The sequence below is a fragment of the Impatiens glandulifera genome, chromosome 4 (assembly GCF_907164915.1).
Source record: "Impatiens glandulifera chromosome 4, dImpGla2.1, whole genome shotgun sequence".
Classification (NCBI taxonomy): Eukaryota; Viridiplantae; Streptophyta; class Magnoliopsida; order Ericales; family Balsaminaceae; genus Impatiens; species Impatiens glandulifera.
The window spans coordinates 2,666,680-2,679,368 of NC_061865.1; the positions used below are offsets into that span (position 1 = coordinate 2,666,680).

General features: G+C 28.6%; 1 pseudogene; it reads left to right on the forward strand.

The window, feature by feature from the left end:
• The first annotated feature begins 828 nt into the window (after positions 1-828).
• On the forward strand, positions 829-6,473 carry LOC124933819 (annotated as a pseudogene).
• Positions 6,474-12,689: the final 6,216 nt, after the last annotated feature.

Consider the following 12,689-nt stretch of genomic DNA (forward strand, 5'->3'; position numbering starts at 1 on the left):
GAAAGCAGGTCCACAAATTCGACGTGGCCTGCCAGGTGTCTCCATGTCCCAAAAGCGCTCATTTCGGGTCCCAAAACCACTCATTTCGGGAAGAAAAAAAAAACAAATTTTTTCGAAATGGCCGTTTCGGGTCCCGAAACCACTCATTTCAGGAAGAATTTTTTTTTCAAAAATGGCCGTTTTGGGTCTCGATACCACTCATTTCGGGTCCCGAAATTACTAATTTCGGGAAGAATTTTTTTCTTCCGAAATGGCCGTTTCAAAACTTGAAATTACCGTTTCGGGATCCGAAATTACCGTTTTGGGACATTTGAAAATTTTCTCTCTCCTACCCACGTGTCATGCCACGTTAATTCGTGGACTTATTTTCATTGAATATTTCGTTGAGTTTATTATTTTTCTTTCCTTACGCGGTTGTGTGTCCATTTCATTTCAAAACTCCATATTTCCCTTTTAAGTTTATTTAGTAGAATGATGTCGTTTTCTTAAAAAAAATAAAATAATAGGTCTTATCCAGATTGTGAATTCAAAACAAATGGAGAGCTTCCTCTCCTTTTCGAAGTCAAAACTATTAAAATAAAATACATATTTATTTGACTTATCTTGTTTAATAAGTTTTATAATAATTTTTATTTTTATAATACAATAAGATTTTTATTACAATATGTTTTATATTAATATTTATATAAAGTATTATATGATATTTAATTAATATTAATTTTTAATAAAATAGATAAAGTTAATAATATTTTTTAATAAAAGGGATTTAGGAAATATAACCTTAACCCTCCTTGTTCATTTGCTTTCCCCGTCGTCACTTACACGATCATGCAAAAACTACTTTGGGAGAACAATTTCATCTCTAGAAATGTCCCCATCCATCACTATCGATTCGCTAAAGCGAAGAAACATAATCATCCAAGTATTTCCAAATCTTCGTTCTTCTTGCACTTCTACTTCTCATTCGTTTTGTTAATTAATCAAGTTCTTCAAATCGCTTTTGCAGTTGGTCAAGCATGGGAACAAAGTTTAGAGCAGCAGTTATTCTCCTTTTTTCTTTCATTCATCCTTCTTCAGCTGGTGTTTTCTGAATCCAACGATGGATTCGTTAGAATTAGACTCAAAAAGTTTAAGTTAGATGAAAACAATCGGAACGCTGCTCGACTTACCAGGCAAATACTGGATTCTAAAATTGCTCGCGGCATTGTAGGGCTAAAGAATTACATGAACATGCAGTACTATGGTGAGATTTCAATCGGTACACCGCCACAGAACTTCACTGTAATGTTTGATACAGGAAGCTCTAATCTGTGGATACCTTCCTCAAAATGCTACTTATATGTAAGTTAGATCATATTTATACAATGTATATATCATTCATACAATTTTTCATACAATGTATCGCCTCTATTTCTGCTGCAGCCTGCGTCTCATTTTCATTCCAAATACAATGCCAGTCAATCAAGAACATATAAAGTCAACGGTTAGGTGTCTGTTGCAACTTTTATAGAAATAACTTCATGTAATCATGAAGGTGACATTGACTTGAAACATAATGTTGTTGTTTTGCACAGGAACATCTGCTGAGATATTCCATGGTTCAGGTTCAATTGCTGGCAACTTTTGCCAAGACGATGTTTTAGTTGGTGGTTTGACAATTAAGAATCAGGTTATTATATATATATATATATATATATATATATATATATACAACATATCCTTTCATAGACTTTCCAAATCATTATTTCTTTAATACTAATACTATTACTTAAGTTTACTACAACTACAGGACTTCATTGAAGCAAGAAGACTGTCCGGTTTTGTGTTTAAGTTTACCAAGTTTGATGGTGTTCATGGCCTTGGATTTCAGGAGATCTCAGCTGGAGGTGTTGTTCCAGTATGGTATGTACTATCTTATGTCAAATTCAAATTTGTTGTGATATTCCTCATTAAGATAAGGAGTATTCACTCATACTTGTAGGCACAACATGATGAACCAGGGTCTGATTCAGAATCCAGTGTTCTCATTTTGGCTAAATAGAAACACAAAAGAAGAGGAAGGAGGTGAACTTGTGTTTGGGGTGATTGATCCAAGGCATTACAAGGGGAATCATACTTATGTCCTGTGACCCATAAGGGTTTTTGGCAGGTTGAGAAAATTTATAAACATATTTTTAATTTTTATGGTTGTTTTTTTTATAACTATATTCCTCTTGTAGTTTGATATGAGTGAAGTCTTCGTCAGGGGTCAACCAATAGGTAAGCTCTTTCATCGGTTATTCATAAAAGAAGAGGTCATTTCTTAAACTAAGAGATATTGTTTAATGGGAGGTCATGTTGGTGTAATGAATAAAAGAAAATGAGAACATGTCATTCATTGATTATAGAGTACATTTTTCAGGTTTTTCTGGTTGTTCTGCCAGGGTGGATTCTGGAACTTTTTTTTGTCAGGTCCAACGGTATGTGAAACTGAAAAAGGGTTTTATTTTTTTGTGATTCATACAATGATGATCGAGAAATAATGAATGATTTTCATAAGTGTAGGATGTGATTACCATGATAAACAATGAAATTGGAGTTAGAGGAGTTGTTAACAGTAAATGCAAGACAATCGTTGGAGTGCATGGACAATCAATTCTGAACAAGCTCCTAGTAAAGATTTTTTTGTTTTTTTTTTTTAAATCTGATTTACCTTAAAATACACAAATTCTAATGTTATCTTAACTTTTAACAGGTGCCACCATCTCAGAAAATTTGTTCCCTAATTGGATTATGCTCATTTAATAGAAGTAATAATAGAAGAACTTCAGATGTTTTACTTATGTGCAATACTTGTGAAATGATAGTTGTGTGGATATGGAGAGTCAGCTTAAGAGGAATAGAAAAAAAAACTGTTATTTTAAAATATGTTAATAAGGTACTTATTTATTATTCTCGTTTAAAATAATTAATATTAATATTTGAATCAAATAAATGATAAAATAAAATGTTTACATAGCTCTGTGATTCGCTGCCAATTCCAAATATTCATTTAGATGTGGATTGTTGGCAAATTTCCTCGATGCCTACAGTTTCATTTTTAATTGGTTCTAGAAATTTTACCCTCTCGCCTAAGGAGGTAAATAATTGTCTATCTTATTCTACGTTAATTGTTACATATTTTTGTGTTTTTATTGATTTGGTTGATAAAATATTTAATTTGTCTTGAATTACTATATATTGAAGACCGGAGAAGGTGACGCGGCCCATTGCAAAAGTGGCTTTATTTCCCGTGATCTTTTTCTCCCCGTGGACCTCTCTGGTTTGAAATAATATCTTTCAAATTTCTATACTTGCAAAAACATGCTTCTTAATAATATACTTCTTAAGTTTTTTAATAATATATCAAACTAGTTTTTGACAGATACATTTTAATTCACTGATCTTAATTATGATTAATGTTTTTATGAAGGGTTTTAGGAGATATATTTATGGGTCGTTACCACACAGTATTTAACTTTAGAAGATCGATAGTTGGATTTGCGATGCGGCATAATATTAATAATAATAATGATAATGGACACATATTTGTTAAATTCATTTATGTTCACACGAGGTCAAATTTGTTTCCATTTACAATATATATTGTCTTGTATGCTCTATTTTTTATCACTGTCTCGTTTTTCGATACTTAAAACAATTTAAACCTTGTCTTTAAGGCGGTTGGTAGCTCGCAATTGGATTGAGTCACATTCCTTACTTCTTTCTGCTCGACTGCACCAGCGGTAAGAGATGAGATATTTTAAATGTAGGCTTGCCTCGAGTACTTTTAGAAAAATGTTTTAGTCGATTATTTTCCTAAGTCTCGTGGTTTACTTTTCTCTCAAATCTAGTAAAAAAAACTAGAAAATGATTATATCAAGAGTTGTCTCATCTTAAATTGAGATACTGAATCCAAATATAACTTAGCAATAGTTAGACATGCTTTAATTATTTTTAAGAGTCGTCGTCTAGTTACTTATCGAGAACTTAAGAAAGAAAAATTTTAGAAATTTTTTCGGCTAAGCGTTTGATTACGCGTGGAAAAGGGCTTCGGTGATGTGTCCCACATTCCCATCAAAATGGACGGTCTCTACTCCGAAACAAATTGGCATTTTAGATTTTATTATAACATATTACAAAAAATTATTAATGTAAATCCCGAACCTAATCTCGTTTCTCTGTAAAAGATTTTATGTATGTCCCAGTCTAAGATTTAAAAGAGATATGCCCTTTTCATCTAAATTTCATTTGTATATGGTAATTATGAACCGAAAATTGATAAACGATTAGTGTCAGAAATGTAAAATTTTATTCTAAGTCATTTTCTATTTTTTTTAAATGTTTAGAACCTTCTTAGATCGAAAACGACTTAAAAAAATTAAATTTGTCAAAATACAACTATAATCAGTGCCTTACACATGAACTAAATTAAGGGTGTTTATCTGTTCAATTTTCGAGTTATTCGAGTTCATCGGTTTGGTTTCTTAGAATTTGATATTCGGTTCGAATTTCGAATAATACGAATTCGAACCGAATTTGATTTGATTTTTTTATTTTATTGTTAAATATTGAAAGCAAATTATTCTAATTCAAACTAATTCGAACGGAATTCGATTTAATTTTATTGTTAAATCTTGAATTCAAATTAGTCTAATTCAAAACAAAATTTGAAATTCAATTTGAAAATCAAAAATGAAATTCGAATTCAGTAAATTTGAATTCGATCGGTTATTCGGTTCAGACCAAATATTAACACCTCGGTTCAGACCAAATATTAACACCCTAAATCGATTGTTCTAAGTGTGAACGCGGTTAAGAGTTGAATCATGGTTAAATGTAAAACTCAACTTACCAAAGTACATCTTAACCTTAGCCCCACCAATTTATCAATAATAATGCACTAACAAGTTCTTTTTTGGGGGAAAAATAAAAAATAGGATAACGGATTAAGTATGTAGTCGCAAACACACTTAACCATTTAACCAGACGCATAACTTGCCGCCTAACAGACTCGAACCTAGGAACTTAGGGTTGGTATCCACCTCTTATTACATAAACAAGTTTTTGAATATCAAATCAAGAACTTATCATAACAATAACAAAGAATCACTATAAATTAGATGGTGTTTTTTAGAAGATTTTTTACTTTCAGTCGAATGTGAATTCCTGGTTAGGTTGGATTATACAAATTTCTAGAATAATAAATGAAGTAAGTGATTTGCGACTTGTCTACACTAATTAACACATTGGACCTTTGCCTCACAGACGAGAAAGATGATCATAATTTCTCCGATGGTTAAATCAAGATTACAACAATCAAATTAATGTTCTAATTAACTTAAAATTGTCATACAAATATGCTGCAAGTCTCATATTAATGTATGGACCAACAAATTGTTAAAGAAAAATTAACACTAAACTCTGACAGTCATCATAATTTCAGTACATTATCAATTTTTGTTTACAAACATTTTATAAATTGATCATAGGAGGAGTTTCTTATATCATCTTTTTCAAGCTTACACTGGAAGGAGACGATATGAAAATTTCATCCGAAATTCAAATTTAGGCGAACTCTAGTTAGATTTATTCAAGCGTTTAAGGATCTAACAATTAACTTCTATATAATCCTAGGTATATATCAGTAACCGAATCAAGAATTGATGTAGGGCTTCTTCATAGTTACCACACCTTATTACCAATATTTTTGCAATTTTTTTTGTTCTTTTTTCCTCCATTTTTTTTTATTTCGGAAAAGAATCAACCACAACATTAAATCTCAAAACAATATATATTTAATATTATTATTATTATTATCATTACTTCCCTATTATTTTTATTTATTTCCTTTAATATTATAATTTTCAATTATTATTAAATATAGTAACACTTAATTTTATTATATCTTAGTCATGTTGTTTTATTTTATTTATTTGTATATTTATTTAATTCAACAAATCTTTAAAGGCTGCAAGTATTTTCAAGCTTTTAAGTTATTTTTGAAATCTTGTACTGAGATTTTAAACTCGGTTATAGATAATCTGAAAATTTCAACAAGAGTTTAGGAGTGTTATTCAACTTATGGTACTTTTCTTCACAATTTTTGGCATCAATCACAAGTGTAGACACTCATTTTTTACATCCTCCAAATTTATAACTTTTAAATATTTCAAACATTTTTCAAAAAAATATATATTTTTTGAAATTCATAAACACAGTATCCTTACACGAGATTAAAAAATTAATTCGAATGGTGTAGTTGTGTCAACCAATTTTTTAATTAGATAAAATTCAAACATATTTTAAAAGTAGTCAAAATAAATAGATAAATAAATAAACATATTAAAAATCATAAAAAAAAAGAGTTATTATAGACTTACTTTTTTTTACAGGTCAAGTCCAATCTAAAGGACCAGGTCCAGCCTCTTAGAATGCCCAAGCCCAAAGGATAAAATTTTAAGAATAAAAAAGGAAAGAATTTTAGGTTTGTTTGGTTGGAAGCCTATTTTATTTTTGGATTAATTAGAAGAGAGATAATGATGGGTGTTTGTGTTGTTAATAAAAATGGGTTGGGCCAAGAAAAAAATATTATAGCTCACAAATTAAAAAAGTTATAGCTCACAAAGTTAAAAAAATATATATATATACTTAAAATTCCTTTACTAGTGAGGCATTAAAATATAATATTGTTAATTTATCTTTGAATAATTTTAATATATATGGTTAGTATACCCACTTTAAAATTGTCTTATAACGATTTATTACGAGAATAATAATATTAAAATAAATGAAATTCATTTTTTTTAAAAAATTTTAATCTTCATTTCAATTTCTTGAGTAGAAATTATGAGATGAATGAGATAGTCAATACTTTCTTTATAGAAATCATACTCATTAAAATGACTTTAGTCATTGATGTTGAAACCATTCTAATTTCGTGTAGAAATTATGAGATGAATGGATAGTTAATGATTTTCTTGGTAGAAATAAGACTCCTTAAAATGACTTGAGAGTCATTGATGTAAAAATCATTCAAATTTCTTGTGAATTATGAGATTAATGGGATCGATGACGATTTCTTATAAGAAATATGATTTATCAAAATGACATTAATCATTATTGTTGACATCATTATAATTTTATATGTAAGAAATTATGAAATGAATTGGGAATCCTAATGATTTCTTATGTAAAAATTTAATTTGTCAAAATGATGTTGTCATTAATATTTTGAAACATTTTAATTTCATCTATAGAAATTATGTGATTAGTAATGACAGAATGAATGTCATTCGTGTTATAACTCATTATATTAGCATTTAAAAAGATAACTATGTAAATCGAAATATTTTCGCAAGAAATATCTCGGTGAGAACGATCCACCTAGATTTGTTTTAAGTGTTGTCGCTTCACGTGGATTATCGGTCAAAACACGATAATGTAATTACTTCGATTAAGACATGAGGTACATTTGTTGTTATATATTGTGTTGCTAAGTGATTGCTTATATATATATATCATGCATATTAGCTAATAATATGATAACTTGTGTTACATTAACTTGTTATTTATATACATACGTGAATAAAAATTATTGTATATTTATTTTATTATAATAGAAAATTCTAATTTTTTTTCATAAAATTATTGTGTCTTTTGGTATACAATAACTACTATGGAAAGTTAAAAGTCATCATTAATTAAGAAATTGACGAATTGATGACATGAATAATTATTTATAATAATTATTTATTTTATATTTGATTAAAGATAAATTGTCAATTATTGATGTATTTTAGAAAGGTATTTGTTTAATGATATATGAAGTAATTATAATATATATGACATATCATTTGATTATGTTATTTGATTATATATTTGATATACATAGTTCATCATAAAGACTTGTTTAATTTGATGTTTTTGAAATCTAATAATTACAAGAAAATTTGTGTTTGATTTGAGAAATAATGTGGCATATGTGCCGATATTATGAGATACAAACGTGCAATCAATATAAATGTTTAAGCGGCTTCAGTCAAAAATGCTTGAAACATTATGATTTCTTTTGTAGAAATAATGTGACATGGTGAATATTAATTTGATTAAATATTCTAATTTCTTTTATAGAAATAATGTGATGAAATAAATATTTTAATTGATTAAATATTATAATTTCTTATGTAGAGATTATGTGAAGAATAATTTATATATGAATAAACATTCTAATCTCTTGTATAAAAATTATTTTTTATTCAATTAAATATTTATAATATAGTTATCTTATTCATTGTATGATAAGTATAACAAAAGAAATTTATAAAAGAATTGTGTGATAATTTCTTGATTAGAAAATTATTGATTTAAATCATAAATGTGTGTGATTTAAAAAAAGGTACCAAAACAAATGTGGGGACAAATATTTTTATTGATGATAATAAAAAAAATGTGTATATTATGTAAAAAGATAAATTGGTAGAGAAATATGTTGTCTATAAAAGATAAAGTTGCGCAATTTCACAAAAATAAATAACAAGAAAATGTTTTGTTTATATTTGCTGAGTTGGTGCTCAAATCGATATTTAAAATTTGAGGATTTTGAGATCAAGAAAAGTGTCATTTCTTTGACATTACTTTCATAAAAAAAATTGAAAAACCAATGTCTTCAAAATGATTTTATGAAATAGATGAAAAAGAAAGTTTATAAGTCTTTGTATGACTTATAACAATTTTTAGTAATGATAAGAAAATTTGATCATACTTTGATTAAAAGTGAATGTGACAATTATATATATCATAAAAACAATGGAAATTATTTCATTGTGTCTTTTGTACGATATTTTTATTGTTAAAAAATACAATAAAAATGATTAAATCCATTAAGGATGTGAATTGCACTACACGAAATATCATGTTATGTTGTTATCAAATGATATATTGATATTATTATATGAAAGACTTTACATCTAAAAATAAATATGTTTACATTTAGAAGTGCAATTTACGTATGAAAATCTTTTAAGAAATATATGATGGATAGATTAAACGTTATAATCTTTATTTTTGACTTATGTCGAAAAATAAAGAAGGCAAAATAGTTCAAAGACATTTTGTCTACTAGTTAGCCAAGTAAACAATATTTTCATAAAAAAAAATTAAAAAATTAAATGATAAGCATGTATGAATGATTATGCTCTTATTAGAAGATGTTCCAAGGTTAACTAAGAATGTACCAACATAAATTTCTAATTATTATAAAAGTAATTTAAAATTGGACAAGCTTATAGTCAATGACAAGTCTAGACATAAACGTCTTAGACATAAGACTACTCTCTAATGGAGTTATCAAATTTGACTATGTTCAAATATAACGTAACATTGTGGATCCAGTAACCAAATTATTGAATAGATAGTTAGTTTGAAAGTCTTTTAAGACATGAGCCTACTATAAGTTGGTATGAAGGAAAACTCAACCTATGTAGATTGGAGATCCCAAGAATTAGGTTCAATATGACAACCTAATTGTACTGACTTGGAAAATTATTATTGAAAATTAATCATATAACGAAACAATATATATTTTGACGAGGATAAGTGTATCGCTTTTAATGATTCTTTGTGAGAAAAGAGATCACCTATGTGAGGGAGAAGTGGGGTCGCTTCGAAAGAATTGCACGGCTCAATTCTAGACCCTCCCATAAAACCAGACGCGTGTTCCATGGCCAAAACGGACACAACCATGATAGCTTGACATGTATCAGGGAAATTCGATTTGAAAGTGTGTAATCGTTTACACATATGGTAGAATAGTTCAAGGACATCGAGTCTACTAATTGGCTAAAAAAGTTATATACTTTTATAAGGGAATGTTCAAAGGGTTACAACTACCCATCCTATGTAGAATTTAACTGTTGAAACTTTCACAAAGTTAATTTTTCAATTTCCATTAATGTGGGGATCGTTGAAATTAAACTAATTCTATTAATGAATGAAAATAAGATTGTTAATAAATAATATCAAATAAAATTCACACAAATTTAAACGTGAATTAACGGTGAATTTAGTCCAAAATATAATTTAATTAATATTTAATGTATAATTAGAAAATTAAAATTTAATATTACGATAAACATAACTTTAATTAGTCTATGAATTGGCTAACGTATGGACTTTTTATTAGCTAGCATTGAATATTAAATGTATATGCAATGAATGAGAAATATTTATTACCAATATACCTTTTGAATGATTTTATTTGAAAGTTTAATTCTCAGTAATATATACTCATTCTTTATTCATTTCAGCACACAACACCGTCTTATTATTTCTCATTCTAGAATTTTAAGAGTTCTCTCTTTATTTTGTGAATAATAATCGAATTCCTTGCTTGATTTTTAGTTGAAACCCAGTTAAGTTCGATGCATAGTGATTTCAGTGTAGAATCACTATTGGATTCGTTATACCTTGGAAGACATCGTTATACCTTGGGAGACAGTCATCTGCGATAAGCTTCAGCACATGAACTGTTTTAAGATAAATATGTTTAACACATGTCTCGAATCAATATCAAATTCGGTGATATTGTTCTTCATATATCTTATTTCATTCTTATTTATTTGTAACATTGTATTTTTATATATTTATGTTATTTCAAGACAAGATTTCTAATACTTTGAACCTTTGGGTGGTCTGTAAGAATTTGTTGTAACAAAGTAGGCTAGTCGAATAAATTTTTTTTAAAAAAAGTCCTCTTAGAAATATCTTTTAGAAGTAAATTTACTTTTTTTTAATTAACTAGTAATTTGATTTAAAAGAGTTGTCCTTTAATTTTTAAAAAAATCAATAAAATATTTACCTGACAAACATAAGATTTCATTTGGATTCGCAATTTGGTTACAATAGGAAAAAACTTGTGCACATCAGTGCTGGTTAAAAACGGTGTCTACTTCATAATTTAGGTCTTAGAAAGTTGGATTTTACGTTTTATTTATCGAAAGGACCCGATAAGTTTTGACCGAGTTATCTTCGTCATTAACTTCCTGTCATACATAGTTTTGATCTTGAACTAGAAGGCTAAATCGCGAAACCAAACAAACGGGGAATTTGGTCTCCCCATTTAGAACAAATTTAAGAAAATAAAATACGTATTTGATTTGATTTCTATTGTTTAATAAGCTTTATAATACCATTACTTTTATTTTCATATATAATAAAATCTCACCTTAATATATTTTATTTTAGTTTAATTTAGCAGATAAAGTTAATCAACAAAAGAATGGCATGGTCATTGAAGAAAATCCTAAAAATAAGAAAAGATGCCTTTCAAATGGTGAAAACCACAATTGGAAATGGAAGAGGGGTACTATTCTGGCATGATCCTTGGCTGGATAATATTCCCATTATATTCAAAGAAGAAATGCAAGGAAACAGAGTTAGAAGAGAATACATCAAGTACTCATTTAGAGACGTATATGAAGGTAGATGTGATTCACTTTTGAGGCGTATTCCAGAAGGTGATAGAATCCTAAACCTAATGAGGCAGAAGTAACTCAATGAAAATAATGATGAGATAAGCTGGAAAACAGAAAGCAATGAGAAGTTTATTACAGGAAATGCATGGGAAATGGTTAGAACAAGAGGACATGAGGTAGATTGACATAATGTGGTATGGTCTCCAAAGATTATTCCTCGTCACCAATTTATTCTCTGGCTGGTATACAGGAAAATGTTGACAACAAAAGACAGAATTCGAAAATATATAAACATTCCTGATATCAATTGTGTCCTATGTTCGGGAGTTGAGGAAAGCATAAACCATTTATTTGGGAAATGCTCTTTTGTAATACAAATCTGGAGGATGTATGCTGACAAACATGAACATCATCAACTTTCCAAGAATATGGGAAGAAATCCAAAGTGGATGAAGAATAAAGCAAAAGGACGATCCTTTTATGTAAGTATGTTGAAATGCTACTTTGGAGCAGTAATCTACAATATCTGGAAAGAAAGAAATTCAAGAACTCACAGTGGAAGAAGTAGAACCGCTGAAGATATTTGGAGAGATTTAACTTCAGATGGAAATGCACTCATTCAATCCTGGAGAGGAATCGAAAGGAATGAAGAGAATAGAAAGCTCTGTCATATATGGGATATTTCGTTTGAGAATGTCACAAGTAGAATAAAATTAAAAACGCTGTAGGCGCTAATTGATTATTGTTATTGTCTGTAATTCAATTATTGTTTCATTGTCAAATCTAGAAATTGTCTAGATCTGATCTTAAACTTTTGTATTTTTTCCCTCTTTTGGGTTTTTTTTAATGAAATGGCACTAAGCTGTTTAAAAAAAAAAAAAAAAAAAAATAAAGTTAATAATATAAAAAATGAAAAATAATGTGTGTAATTTGAAAAGGTCGGTAAAAATGGACGGATTTAGGAAATATATCCTCCTGGTTCATATGCTTTACTACTGATGCTTTCTTCATCGTCACTAACACGATCATATATACATGCAATTTCATCCAAGTATTTCCAAATCATCGTTCTACTTCTCATTCTTTTTGCTACGTACGTACACGGCGCCGTCTGTCTGTCTGTCGGTGAGTAATCAATCACTTATTATATACATTTTCTGAATGAAGTTCTTCAAATTGCTTTGCAGGTGATCAAGC